Below are 15,255 nucleotides of genomic sequence, written 5' to 3'. Positions count from 1 at the left end.
CTCTAAATCGCAACTATCCCACGAAAAGTACCAAGATAAACGCAACACGCAAAGACTCAAAAGACACAGATCGAAACAGAAGAATAAGACAATTTTTGCATTCACTGGGCAATCCACGAAACATTCAGAATCACGTCCGAGGCGTAATTGCTTCAAACAAAGTCCAACTGCTTCAATGCATTACAAACCACATCCCTTCGAAAATGAGAGAGTATTGGCAATCTAACGCTAGCTACCAGGCATTGGCAACACGCGATTCTCGCCGTTGGCAACGAATAAAAATCGCAAGAATCGAGAACGAGCAACATTCCAGCAGCGCGAGGTAACGATTCGGTTAAAGGTACGATAACATCCCGAAACGTACGCGCCACCGTGCACGAAAGTGGTTAATGACTATCGTTAAGTATCATATAATGATCTCTGGCATCCTGCTGGGGACCAGGTAAATAGTTGGTCGACGATGGAACCGATCAACGCATAGCAAGGAGGGGAAGACAGCCACGCCGTAATCACGAAAGCAGATCTCCGCGAAATTTATTCGAGACAATATTTTAACAACGGCCGTCGCAAATTATACAAATTGGATCCTTGCTAAATAATGTATTTCGACCGTGTTTCTTTATGTTACTTTATCGTGACTGTGGCGAAGAGCACGGGGACGAAATCATTGCGTTATCCGAAGGAACAGCTTGAGAAATCGACCAGTTAAATCTTCGACAAATAGCGCGTTTAAGCCCCGAGAATTCCTTAGGCTCTCGAGTGTGTTGCGTTAATGGCGGAACGTGGATTTAAATTTAGTCACCGTACGCGGACTCGTGCTCGTTTTCTTCCATTATATTACCGTTTATGATCCGTGTGATAAAAATTTGGTAAAAATATATACATTAGTGTGTAATAAAACGCGTTATTATCGTAATTGTACTACTCTCAATCGAGATAATGTTTATGGAATAATTTATTTATACGGCATATGGTGATAATATCGAGAGCAAGTGAGACCAATAGCAAGTTTTCAATGTTACTGTTAATTAATTCTGGAAATGTGAAACAACAACTGGGAAAATGTGTCGAGAACTTGAAGATGATCGCGATTTAAATAGTAGCAAAGGAGTTCAGGCTAAGATATTGGAACGATGAATAAATGAAAGATACCCGGGTTTGTTTATGGGTGCTTACAAATTAACACGGATATGATGAATCGTAATTATCTGACGATGATAAATAATTCATTCCTAACAATGTTTTATTACTTGGTTCACCGATCAAACCATTAGATATAAAACCAATAAAATTTGCATTAGTTAAAATGTTTGAGTGGAATAATAGCGGAGGATATACTATAAAATATTCTAGATTTTTGTATAGTAGATATTTCTTATAATACTAAATACCACGTACAGAAAATGAAAATATAAAAGAAAAAACATTGATTTATTAAATCTAGTATGAAATATAGGCTAATTAGTAAAGATCGTAAAATCATAATAATCAAACCGTTTATAATATATTCTGAATATGCAAAAATAATTAAATATCATCAAGGAACCGTTTAAAATGCCAATGCACGTAACAAGCATTTGCGTTATGCTTGTGACCGTGAGACGATCAGCAGGTGAAGGCTTAGCCGAAAGTTTGAGGCGTTTGTCTGACGCTAAACGTTCTCGAAACGGCCGTCTTGTTAATAGATTTTGCTAACGGCTGGGCCATTAAACGATAATGGCTGGAGAAATCCTGCTGAGAAGGAATAATATCCCTGGTCCCGTTGTTGGCTCCTGGAACAAAAGGGAAGAGGGTGATCCATCGGTTGGGGGTGCAGAAATTCGACTCGAAAAATCGGACTGCCACTCGTTTTAACGACGAACGAAATTTATTGATGTCAGTGTTCGATTTGAGAATAGAATAGATATTTTTCTTTATTTTTTGTCGACTGATGTAAATTTTGAGGTGCTGCATCTTTTTTTTTTTTTTAATTGATTTTTTGAGGTGTGTTTGGTTGAACAAAATATATATTAGAGCTTGAGAAATTTATTAAACCGTTTTTCTTTATTTATATGCGAATTAGATAATGTTAATGCACTTGTTATTAAAATATACTTATCCTCTGTTTATTCACTATTAAAATTTATTCATTGCACGAGTCGTACATAAAAAATGCAAAGATGGTTAAAAATTGAATAATGCAAATTTTCTCATAAAATCAAGACCACTCAAAAATAGTTGAAATAATTAGCTAATAGAATGAAAACTTAATTATATTATTTAATTAATATATCGAAATGTACAACGAATAGCATGACGTAAAAACGAGTTCGAATAAAATACTATGTCTTTGACCCGAACAACGAACTCAATTAAAGTTAAATTCCACAGTCTCTCGAGACACGTTGAATAACATTAATTACATCACCCGTTTCCTTCGTTTCATTATAGCTACATGAAGGCGAAGACAGAAACAGAGAGAAGCTCTTATAATTCGATCAAGTAATTCGAGATTCGAATTAAGTGGAAGTCAGCAGATCGTTGCGACACAACTTAATTAACATACCTTATTAAGAGGGACAGGTTTTGGAAATGTTACGATAGGTCAAACATCCTGCTCGTGGTTAACGATTCATTCAGATTCCGTTACAGGATCATATAAAAAACGTGCAACGTGAAATAAAAGCGGAATTCTTCGCAGAACGGTACGAAGTCGCACCGTTTTTCCCCCGCGAAACAACGCAACAACAATCTAAATACAAAAGCTGAATCTTATGAGCTGTGAAAGTTATGAATCTCTGGCCGCGATCGAACTCACATCGTCAGACCTCTCGATTTTCCACCTTAGGAACACCGTTGCGAAACAGTTTTCCCTACTGCTTTCTTTATGAAAAATGCAATAAAGATTCCCGTTAATTTCTATCCTGTGATTAGAGGTAGGTGGATACGGATCAATGCAGATTTGCTTGTGAAGTTACTTAGAGATATTTAGGTGAGGCGGTTTTAAATGATTAGGCGATTAATCAGTGGATTAGATGAATATTAATATGTTTATTTTAAAAATAGGAAGAATAATTTTTCTCTCTTTTTTTACTTTATTCTATTTGATTTAAATTCATTAATGAATAAAGTTCTATTTAACTTTCTAAGAGAGATAGATACGTTAAAAAAGGATTAAAAACAGATAAAAAGATATTGAAAAATTCCTTAAAAGTATTACTTTAACAAATATTACTTAAAATTTTAATGAAAAATAATACGTATAATAAAAGAATAAAAATAAAAATCGGAATACTCGATGTTGAATCGCAACGATAGTGAAATATTATTACCTAAGAACATAGATTACTTGTATCTTTTTCTTTTATGAATAACAAGTGCTTAGAGTACACATAAAATTCTTATCTAATGACTGCTCTTACAACAAGCATTAATTTCAGGATACATATGTATATCATGAATCTCTGACAATTTAAATACAATGATTAAAAGCGTTCATAACAAAAGCTAGATGTAATCAATCGATATATTCTAATCATTTAAAGACCGTCAAAGAACGTCGAGGAAAAAACTGATTCCTCACGTTCGTCCTATTATTCGACAAAATTTCGAAACGCACCGGTAACGATCTCCTCCGAAACGATCGTCCCTGCAAACTATTATATTATTACATCAAAATCCACATCCCGATCCCGTTACACGACAAAGCGTCAATCATTCCACCCATAATTACTGCGGATGCTCAATCACAAGAGAACTAAATAGAGCAGCTGAGCTGTCGTATATATCTATATGTACACTACGTATCAAAAATTTCAAATCACTAAATACTTCATAAAGCATGAGAATTTACAAAAAATTCAATTTAGAATTCTGCTTAATGCATTCAAGACTGAAATGTTATTAGTCTGGGAGAAAGAAGGATCATAGAAGAAAAACATATTGAGCTAAAATTGTTTATGTTTTACAGTTCAGTTTTCTTGTTTCACTTGCTTCTAGTTCTAAGTATATACATATATCTTTCGTCAACATTGTAAAAGTGTTGATTGTCGTAATATTTTTGTTACGAAATTTAGTACATCTGTCAGTATTAAAAAGCTTGTATCTTTGGATTTAACGAATCTTCTTGTGAGTATAAGTATATCAAAATATTAGCTACTGATTAGCAAGTAGCGTTGCAATTAAATAATTCTCAAAAATATATTTATCATGTTTTTCCCTGTGGTCTTCGAAGGTGTCGATCTTCACGTAACCAATTCTTATATTCCATACATCTTATCCATTTGATGTATTTATCTATATCATACAGTCGCAGTCAAACGATATAATCTCTCGTCGTTTTCACCGCTACATAGTAATTTGTATTCTTACTTTACACCCGACAAAGCAATTCCAACATTTTGATCGACAGTGTACGATCGTATCTCGACAATTTCTACAATGATCAAACGTGTAACGTGAATCGCCCATAGGCGACAACACGAGATCCCGACAGACCGTTCGAAAGGGTCACGCGGTAGAACGTATCGCCTACATACGGATTTCTTCCGTTCGTTCTTTTAATTGACGTTAATCGAGCTCTGTCGGAACGTGGACGACATAACTTGATCGAGGAACGGAATCTAGTTGAACAAAGCAATTAAACATCGCTGACAAAGATAAAAAAAAAAAAAATAGGAAGACAAAAAGAAGCGAACAAAAACATGGCTCGAGCCGAGATGCCAGGATGAAGAAAGGAAGAAGAGGTAATGGAGGTTCACGAAAGAACCGACGGTGAGGTCGACATCCTTGCGAATCCTTGGACGAAGGTTCAACTATTTTGCTCGATTACGGTTAATCTGTTTCGAGGTCGATGTCTGCCCGATCAGACACGATGAAAGATGCTCGAAATTTTCGACCGTAACGCCATGGATCGTACATTAGATCGGTCGTTTTTTCGACTGGGATAAGAGCGTTTCGAATTGCTTGACACGTATAAATATACCGGCTGAAGAATCCTGGTATTAAGTGGTAACACTCGCTGAATGTGATAGTTGGAAGAATACTATCGAAAAAATAAATAAATCCCGGATTATATTATACATCGTGGTCCAAAGTTCGTAAGACAAGCGAGATGAGAGAGATTCTATGGCTTGAAATATGACGAAAGTCAGGAATAACAGAATTGCGTTGGAGGCTCCATTTTTTGAGAAATTCGAGTTAAAAACCTTGTCAAGTATGTGTAAATAGTAAGTAGTAAATTGATAAAAATAGATAATTGACAAATGATTGATACAATGACTCACGAAAATATTTAAGCGTTTAGGAGATGAAGATTATATTTTTTTTATTTTAAATCATAAAATCTCCATGACTTTACTTACAAACCAAGTTTAAGACCACGGTGTCTATAGTCGCTTGAATCTTGTATTTTTTTTTATATTTTGATAATCAAGCTAGAACGTTATATTTTTCTTTCTTAATTCTATTTTTGTTGTTTCGTTTTATTAAATACTGTTATTATTCCTATTAAAAAGTTTATGTTAGCTACTTATGAAAGCATTTAGCCTTATTTATGGGATGAATTAACCGTTCATGAATATTTATCGTTTTATTGCCCCTGATTCATCTTCTTCCCATGAAATGGACAAAATCGCGCCAAAAAATTGAAATCCTAAAATAATTCGCTGATAATTTTAGAAGACCGATATCTCCTTATATTTTTGGAATCGGCATAAATATCGATAAAAGGATACATAAAAGAGGATGAAACATTTTTTCAATTATCATCGATGTATCTAGGTATAGATAACAAAATACAAAAAATAAACGAAGGCTGAACAAAATTTCAGACATAAATAAATTACTAATGAATTCGATTGAACATCAATGAAATATTCGTTTATTAAAAAAAAAAGAAAAAGAAAAAAAAGGAAATACGATTTAAGATATTCCTGTCTTTTTAAATCAATCTTCTAATAAATTTTATATTTCTCACATGTTATCGTAATAATTAACTTTTTCATTCAAGTTGTAAATCTGATATATTACAGAGGCACTCTGATGACAGGATAAACCGAATCTCCTTGCGATACAAATCGCAGAAAACGAAAAATAAAGGGTATAATTTGAAAAAAGGAAGAAATCCAGACACGCGAATTCCTTTTCAGTCGCGAATGGTATAGTGTCGACATTCCAGACGAGGTCGATATCGCGATCGGCTAAGGTGAAACGCACGTTGTTATACAACACGACGGCCTTGAAACGCATAATCGTTGTCCGCGCCTTACGTCGACTCCACCGCATCGCCTCGATCAGGCCCCTTTCGTTTCTCTCTTTTTACCTATGTTTACCAACGTCTTCAACGCCAATGACTTCTACGATAGATCGATGAATTATTAATAACGTTATTAATAACCTTTCCAATGAACAAAGAAGACACATAACGAACCATGACTTTTGAAAAACTTTTTCTAACGGATAATTCTTTATATCGAGATGTTTTTATATGAAAGTAGATAATAGTCATTTTAGATGTATGAAACGTATAAACAGATGGTAGATTTATATCACTGATTAGTTTGTATCGACATATTGATGTATACATATGTTAACTATACAATAAATACAGAACCAACACGACGAGAAACGTATTAATAAAACTTTAAGATTCGTTTTCATGACGCTAAATTTCTGTAATGAATAGAAGTATGCATTTTTACATAATAGGATATTTAAAAATAAATACTAAGCATAGGATAAATATTGGTTTTTAATTTAAAGAACGAGCGAAATTCTCCATAATAATTGATTAAATAGTGAAGAAAATATAGGGTGCTAGAAAAACAGTATCCATGCATCTTTCATTTTACTACAACTACATTTTGTACAACTACAATAGTATTCTTGATACTCGAGTTTCTCGAGTTTCTTTTCAAGCTAAACGAACACCCTGCAATTTCGCCTTTGTTACATTCCTCCAAGGAAACAACCCACGTTATCCGTACTGATGATTTCGCGATTCATCGAGCCGCGTTAAATCGAAAGACAATCATTTGTAATTTATTCCCTAACACACTTCCTAGTGCAACTTGCATCTCGCAGTCATTTGCATAATAGTTCGTTTTATTTTCACCTATATCCGTTATGCTTTTGGTGACCTTGAAATTTATTCTATCCAACACGCGTTCACGTAACGGATGTTCTCTGCGGCCACGGTATTTTATTATTTCCAAGCGGCGACGCGCCGCGTTATTTTCTATGCAAGCATTGAAGTCTCCGCCGCTATTGCCACCGCGATCGTCCAAGACATGATTTTTCATGCAACAAATACGAATAGAAAATTGAGAGACTTGACAACAGGACTGTGCTCAAAACTCGTATATTTACAATAATAAATAATACTTCTTTATATCATGCGCGAGCGGATAGTAGAAACTTTTAAATTTACATTCCGGTTCATAAACTTTGGAACATTTATAAAGAATTGATTAAATTCCAATAATTTGAAAACTTACGCTATAAAGAACAGTCTTTTTTCACTTGGCATATCGTTAAGAAACAAATCTATACATGTATAACACAATATGTATATTTACGATATAATAGCATAATATAATATGAATAATAATTTCAGCCTTACCGGCAGAACTGAGACTTCCATCGTCAATAACGCCACACCTTGCCATACACGAATTATAAAAAACCAGCTCCTTACAGTTTCTCAATACAAACCCTCGCCTCTCAATCTGCATTACATCGACGCATCAAAAAAAAAAAAAAAAAAAAAGAAAAAAAAGGAAAAAGGAAGCAAACGAGAGAATGAAAAACACGAAGGATTTAAAATTGGCTGAAGTCTAAGGCCACGAGGAAGCTGTTCCCATGTTAAATCTCCCTCGATACCACAAAACTTGTGCAATAACCGCACCTCGACGAGGGTAGGGTGGGTAATGAAAATATTTCAGCGGTGGCAGGACTCGGTCGAGCGAGAACGTGGCTCTAGGGAAAGAGCTCGAGTTGCTCGTATGCGCATAATGCGGCACGCGATGCGCTCCGACTCTTCTCGTTTGCTTTCGCATTAACGAAACACGCATTCCTGCGCGAGAGTAACTTAAGCACCCTGGAATCGCCTGGCTTCATTGAATTTCACATCGGGCGTCTTGTCATCGCGCCTTAGAAACGAGATCTCACGCGAATCCTTCGCATTTTTCGAATATCTGAAAGTCAAGCTACATGGATACTCCATCCGAGGCGATTTTTTGACGTAAAAAGGAACTCTTTTCGTAGTGGTTAGAGGGATTACAGCTGTCAGCAGCTTTTGTGAACAGGTATGAATCGATTTTCCTGTGAGATTCTTAGATATAGATTTTTTGGTAAAATGATTCTAACTAATTGCTGTTGTAGAAAATGTACAATGGAATATTGGTATGAGAAAGTTGAACGAAACTATTTTATTCGTTTAAACAAAGTCTGCTGCACTTACAAAATAATTATTTGACTCGTTTTCATGGCAGATCGTTCAATTAAAGAAATTGTGCAATAATTCGTGATCTTTAATCATATTTTAACTTCTAATAACTAAACAGGCAGTGCCGAGTTTAAATGTTCACCATTTCATACACGTATCAAAAAATTATTTATTTTTAAATTCAAAATAGCATAACCAAAAGTCTCTACATTTCGTTCCATCATATTAAACACTGAACGGATTCAAGAATCTCAACCTAAACTCGTCCAAAACGGGTTGAACCAATCCAGGGTCCATTCAACCCTTCCTGAAAATCATTTAAACCTGCAATCATCTCGAAACTTCAAATCACGGCGCAGCCACATCGTACAACATCTCGTTTCTCCGCTTTCTCTCGTGCTTGCACCCCGGCAATTAAAACATTCCTGCTTAACAGTTCACGGGAGAAAATAGAAAAATCGGCGTCGTTGACGCGACGCTGGAACGAGCTTGAAAGAAGCCTGTACGGAAAAAAAGTCAAAAGGCGGGCAAGAAGGAACAATAAGAGACGAAAAAGCGGCTGACGTGTCTAACTCCCCATTATAATAGCGAATATTGCGCGAGGCTGATGTATGGCCGCAGTTGCTCGGTCGCCATAGGACTCGGGCGAACGAACCTACTTCGCTAAAAGAAGCGAACGAAATCAGGTACAGGGTGTCTCGACAATCGTGGTACGATCGGCAGGGAAGCGATTCTACGTGCAAAGGTAAGTCGAATATATAAAAAAAATTGTTCCATATGACGCCTTATTCTGAAGAAAATCGAGTTTGGAAATTTGTCAAGTATACTTGAACTTGCCTAATTCCGGACTAGACGGGTGTGAATAATCAACAGAAGGTTGTTTAAAATAAATCGAAAATGTGGGACACAATTGTGGAGCTGCGATTAAACGTGTTGGTGTATCTAGTGATGAGACGAATTGATACTTGGTGTAGTCAAATGTATTTAAAACTATTCGCAGTACAGAGTTGATCGTCGTTTGCTTAGTGTTGTTCGATATGCGTTTACAAGGTAAGGCTTACGTTCACTTGATACTAATTCGCTATAAGAATGCTCGATACTAACTGACTGTCTTAACAATCGTGTTCGTTTATTTATAATGGAGTACCGGAAAATTTAAATTCAACTTCAGTTGACGGTAGCAGCGACTTTGTTTTGCCCGGAGTTTGTTTATTGTTACGTTTTGTACGTCAAAACGGTGTCAATGTCCCAAGGCAAAACAACAATATGAGTCGCTTTTGATTCGCATCGTCCTCTGACTCGTATGTCGCTACTCAATTTTTGCGTGGGACGCTTCGTTTCCAAAAAAAAATGAAACGTAAGAATATATCAAACACGCGTGTACCAGACCAATTCTTAACTAAATATATTCAAACTTTATGTCTCGAATACAAGGCATTGAAAGAAGGCCTTAAATTAGTCAAGTATAATTAGCATGCTTATATTAAAGAAATTTCCACATTCGGTTTTATCAAACACCCCTCGTGTAAAAGAAAATCTTATTCTAGATACATTTTCGACTTATTTTTTCACGCTATAAACCACCTCCTTGCCGATTGTGTTACATTTACTGGAACACCCTGTATAAAAAGGAGAGAAAAGCTAAGAAATGAGAAGAAAGGAAGAAAGTAAAAAAAGAAAACAGCGAACGAGCGAAGAGGATAAGAAGGATTGGGGGTCCCTCCTCGATTCACCAAATAATTGATGCACCTTCGAGCCTCCGCAGGGTTCGACGGTTAATAATGGGGGTACAAGCCTCGCGGTTGCATCCTCGCCCCGTTCACGCGGCCTTCCAGCACCATGTTAAATTGGATCGTAGTGAAAAATGAACGGGATACTTGATCCAGTCGCTTTCTCTGTATCTCTCTCTCTCTCTCTCTCTCTCTCCCTCTCTCACCTGGTTGCCATTATTTTGGACGTCGTCGTCGTCGTCGTCGTTGTTTAGGAGCTTCTATATTATGCCCGAACGTTCGCCGATAATGCGTGCAGGGGATCACAAGAAACGCAATCAGCCGGTTCTCCTCGACGCTTATTTTGTCGCGTCGCATGCGCCCGTGAAAAACTGAGCCGCTGCCGCATAGCTAACGAACGAGCTGCGCCGCATCGAAATTATTCATCCTCGCGCCTAGCTCGGATAACGAAGATGTATGCTTTGGGAATGGAAGCCGCGAAGGAGGGGGTCAAGAGTGGAAAAACGGACGCGTTGTTAAATGGGTTGTTAAACGTTTGGTGATTATGCCTCTGGGAATGAAAATTTCTTGTGCCTTAATTTATCGAGAACGATAGAATTTTGCGAGATATGGCATGTGATAGAAGAATATGGCTGTTGTCGTTTTCTATTTTAGAATTAGAGGTAGCTGTTGTTTGAATTGATTGATCTTATTACGATTGTACAACTTTTATATTTCAATACTTCTTTTACTTTAACTGTTGAAGTGATCGATACTTCTAAGAAAACTCTACATCTGGTCTTCAGCTTTCACAAGCGCCGATGTCATCGATAGCGCATAGACAAAAGAATGCGTCGACGACAGACCATAAGCGGCACACGTGCGACGTTGGTTTCGGCGTTCTTTTAGTCTCAGGGTAACATTGCTAGCGTGCGGATCTGGACCAGCTTACATATATTCCACACTTTATACTTTACTTTCACAATAAATTATATATTTACAATACCTTACAATTTACCCACGCGTTTCTTTAATTCCACATCCATCGTATAACCTTAACACTAACAAACAAAAATTGAAGATATTTAACATAAAATTGAAACAAGAAATGACGTAAACCGATAAGAACTTTTTCATATCCTGTTCAAACCTAAAATATTTGTTAACATTAGGAAGTTACAATTGGGTCGACAATGCCCGAGAGAAGACAACAGAATTAAGTTTCAATATCTTGTGTCTCATAAACATCTTCAGTTTAGTTCCTATACACAATGTGATTAAGTACTAGCATTTATTGCACACGAATGACGTTAGATATAGAAGAAACCTCAACAGTGAAAAAATAATTATTCTCTTTAATAAATCATTCGACCTATTATTATATAAGTCAGGACATCGATGGTATACTAAAACTAAAGGTTTAGATTATAGACATAAAAAAGAGAAACTTAAACCTCATTATGTGTTACAGATTAAATCTTCGGTAAATTTATCGGGAATGTCGGTTCAGTCAGGATAGCCGTATCGGTGTTCGATATTTAATTTAATTTGAAGCACTTCCAAATTGAAGATAGTTTAGGGTATTTCTAGTATTATCGATTTGAAGATAGCACGAGATTGTCACTCAGAAAGACAGACGATAAAAACAAGAGGGGCAAATATTGATTAGATGTTATAAAAGTTAAATCGAGAAGAGTCGTTCTAAAATAAAATTCTAAAATACGTAAAAGGAGATTCATTCACCTATCGTTAAAGAGTTGTTATAAAATGTTATATCAAAAGATATTTGTTTATTTGTTATTCCGAAATATCATGTTATACCATGAAAACATTAGGATTCAAATTATTTTTTAGACAAACGCGTTTTTAAGCAAAAATTACAGATACGAAACTCGATATTTCACAGGAAGTTCGCCATTAAATAATAATAATAATAATAATAAAAATATTGTACTTTATACAAAATTAGAAGTATCGTGGATTGGTCATTGGCCAGAGCGCGTTTTATTTCTGTTCCAGCTCTTCCTACTTTCATCCCTAGTTGGCAAATCACGGCACGTCGGTGCACGGCCACATTTTTGGTTAGAAACATTCAAATTTCACAGAGTGAGCAGAAATAGCGGGATTACAGCGACCGAACGATAGCGCGGATTAACATTCCATCCGGCAATCGTGCGAGGTATTTCGATAATTCGACGGAGACGTGTCGTCGATCGTGATCGGCGAACGAATTCGCGAAACGAGGTGAACAGCGTGTCGAACCAATGTCCCACGAAACATTGATGTCACCTAGTCTATCTTTCTCTTACGTACCGCAAGTTATCTCTTTTCTCCTCTCTTTCGCGCGATCACATAACATAACGTATCCCCTGGCACATACTTAATGAAAGGAATCGCCGAGAATGAACGACCGTTGGATCGTCTGGATTCGGTCGAAAATTCTTCGCGGATACTCGAATCGAAGTTTGGTCACGATCCTTCGATTTCCTTCGATTCGTGTGTTCCACGGTCTCGTCGTTACGATCTTGTCACTTATCGGGAAGATCGAAAGCTATTCATGAACGAGTATACGGAATCGAAGTCAAAAGTTGCAAGCATACGAAATTTAACTTTGTTTCATGCTTCGAATTTCTGGAAACTCTATTAGGACTTCTTTAACTCATTTATTAGGTCAGGTTATGACTATTAAATTGCTCTATATATCAAATCTAGTTTTACGGAATATGAAACTTTAATTTTACGTAGTTCGTTTCTGAGTCACAGAGCTTCCTGAAAAATATCGAACTTTTGCTAAATATTGAATTGTAACATAAATAAGTTCGATTAAATTCGATATTTTTCTTTATTTGGTCGAATTTATTTATCTTACAACCAGAAATAGTATACTTATTCAAAATAATCTCCATGTCGTTCAATATGCTTTTACTAACAAAATTGTATTAAATTATAATAAATGTCTTAAAACATCCTGACAGAACTCTATTTAGTCAAATTATATTAATAAAAATTAAATAATCATCCAAAAATTGAAGTTTCCACAGTTGCAAAAGCTGTTCGATTCACGGGTCAATGAAACATTTCAACCATAATCTTCGATTTTCAGCATGCATGCGATCGAACGCTGTCCGTATGGCTCCTTAACGGGCGATTCCGCGGCGAAGCATTTGGTCGTCGGCAATTAATCGAATAATAATACGAAAATAGGCGGATTTTTCCCGCGGCGCGGAGGTCTTTGAACCTTATACAGCAAAAGGTGCTTGGCGTTGCTTGGTATCACCGCGCGAGAATGTCGAATGGAATTACGTCAAGGGAAACATCCTACTCTTGCCGCGTTTACCGTTTCGCGTTCGACTCTCTCTTCTTTCTTTCCCTCCACTTTGTTTCTTTCTTCTTCTAACCAACGAACAGGCCTAAAGGTTACAAACGCACTGACCCATGCGTGTCACCGTTATTCCCATTGATTTTTTGTCTCTCTCCCTCCCTCACTCTCTCTCTCTCTCTCTCTCTCCGCTTCGCTCGCCTATTGGTTTCAACTATGTGTCTTTGTTTCTTTCTTTTGTTCGAGCACGAAAAATCGGCGAGTTCGACGAGGAATCGAACTCCTCCCGTGGCACGTAGCACCAGCTTCGTGGCCTGAACCCTGGTGAACAAGGTGCACGAGGCAAGGCCTCTAGCCGACCACGGTTATTGGTTTACGATGCCACGAATCATACGTCATTATCCTATGTGGTACATGGGAAGCCGCGGTCATAGGTTTTCCAGAGAGCCCGCAGCTTGTTATGTTTTCCCTCTTTCTTCGATTGCCTCGTTTCTCATTCGAGTCTCTGTCTATTCCATGTCGTATTTGCATGATTGGCGGGATCTAAGTTGCGTGATGATCGTCTATCGAACGCACCGATAACTAACCAAGCCGATCATCACCCGACGTACTTACATATCTAAGCGAGCGTAATTGGATAGAGAGACTGGATTTTCTTCGGGCGAGTTGATTTGAATTGTTAAAGACAAAAAGACGATAGGCAAAGATTATCTTATGGGATATTAACGCGAATTAGTGGAAATATCGAGGTGTTGTTGAAGATATGATTTGAAGAGTTTTGTTCGCATAAATGAAAAGTATAAATGGCAACGATTCAGAGATTTATTACTTCGATTCGGCTGTTTTTATGTACTCTGTAACGATAAATGGTTTGGAAGATTACGAGTGGATTTTTGTACTTTGTATTCTTCTAGACATAAAGAATTGGAATTTAAATAAATGTTCGTTTCGCTTATCCGCTACTGACGTATTAACAATTTTGTTAAAACATGCGTGGAATTTAAAATTCATAATCCCGTTAAAGACAGATGTGTTCTAACATTTTTGAACGAGAATGTACAAAAGATATTCACGATATTCTCAAATTTTCTACAATAACTTAACCTTTACAATACTCAGGCCTAATAATCGACTAAGACAGACGTAAACAACTCAATTCCTGCCCGATAAATCAGCAAATTGTTTGCTCTCCGTAACAGGGTTGTTTACGCGCCGTTAAATCGCGCCTAGGAAATTTTCAGCGAGACGACGGCAAGCATTTCCCTCTCGATGCCAAGTAAATCAACTAAAAAGGAGCATGCCAGAGATTTCGAAGGGACGTTCGTTCCTTCGAGCCAGTTCACCCCTAGACATTATCAAGGCCGTAGCATCCCTTCGAAGACGCTTCCCCTGCTCGAGGGATCGAATCGATCCTCAGGCTAGGGCCGCGCGAAGAATCTCGCCGAAGGGGAATGAATATGTATCCATTTCTGTCTGGTTGGTCGTTTACGATACAATGACGACCTCCTCGTCCCGCGACAGTCAAATTGAATCTTAATACACCCCCCGTATTTCTCGTCTCGTGATTCATCTTCGAGGACCTTATCGGTGGCGGAAATAGGGGATGTCACCCTTAACGAGATAATCGACTTTGGGTTTATCTTTCCGCGTTAACAGCGGTTCGGCAATATTGGGAACTGAAGTATATCTCTCTGATTGAAATGATTGTTTCTGAGTTGGAAGAATTGAGAAAATTGAGTAAACCATATATGTATATATATCACCGATTATATACAGGTAGAAAGAAAACGTAGTATGAGTAG

At 37.1% G+C, this 15,255-nt stretch overlaps 1 long non-coding RNA gene across 1 annotated transcript; it reads right to left on the bottom strand.

The window, feature by feature from the left end:
• Positions 1–1,426: 1,426 nt before the first annotated feature.
• On the bottom strand, positions 1,427–9,017 carry LOC139985534 (uncharacterized). The gene is made up of 2 exons (XR_011799429.1): positions 7,601–9,017; positions 1,427–1,772 (listed from the first exon to the last, which is right to left on the bottom strand). It is a non-coding gene; the product is annotated as an uncharacterized lncRNA (long non-coding RNA).
• Positions 9,018–15,255: the final 6,238 nt, after the last annotated feature.

This window comes from Bombus fervidus, chromosome 3, assembly GCF_041682495.2.
Source record: "Bombus fervidus isolate BK054 chromosome 3, iyBomFerv1, whole genome shotgun sequence".
NCBI classification, from domain to species: Eukaryota; Metazoa; Arthropoda; class Insecta; order Hymenoptera; family Apidae; genus Bombus; species Bombus fervidus.
Note: the sequence above shows the minus strand (reverse complement) of the source record. Positions and strands in the feature narration are given on the sequence as shown.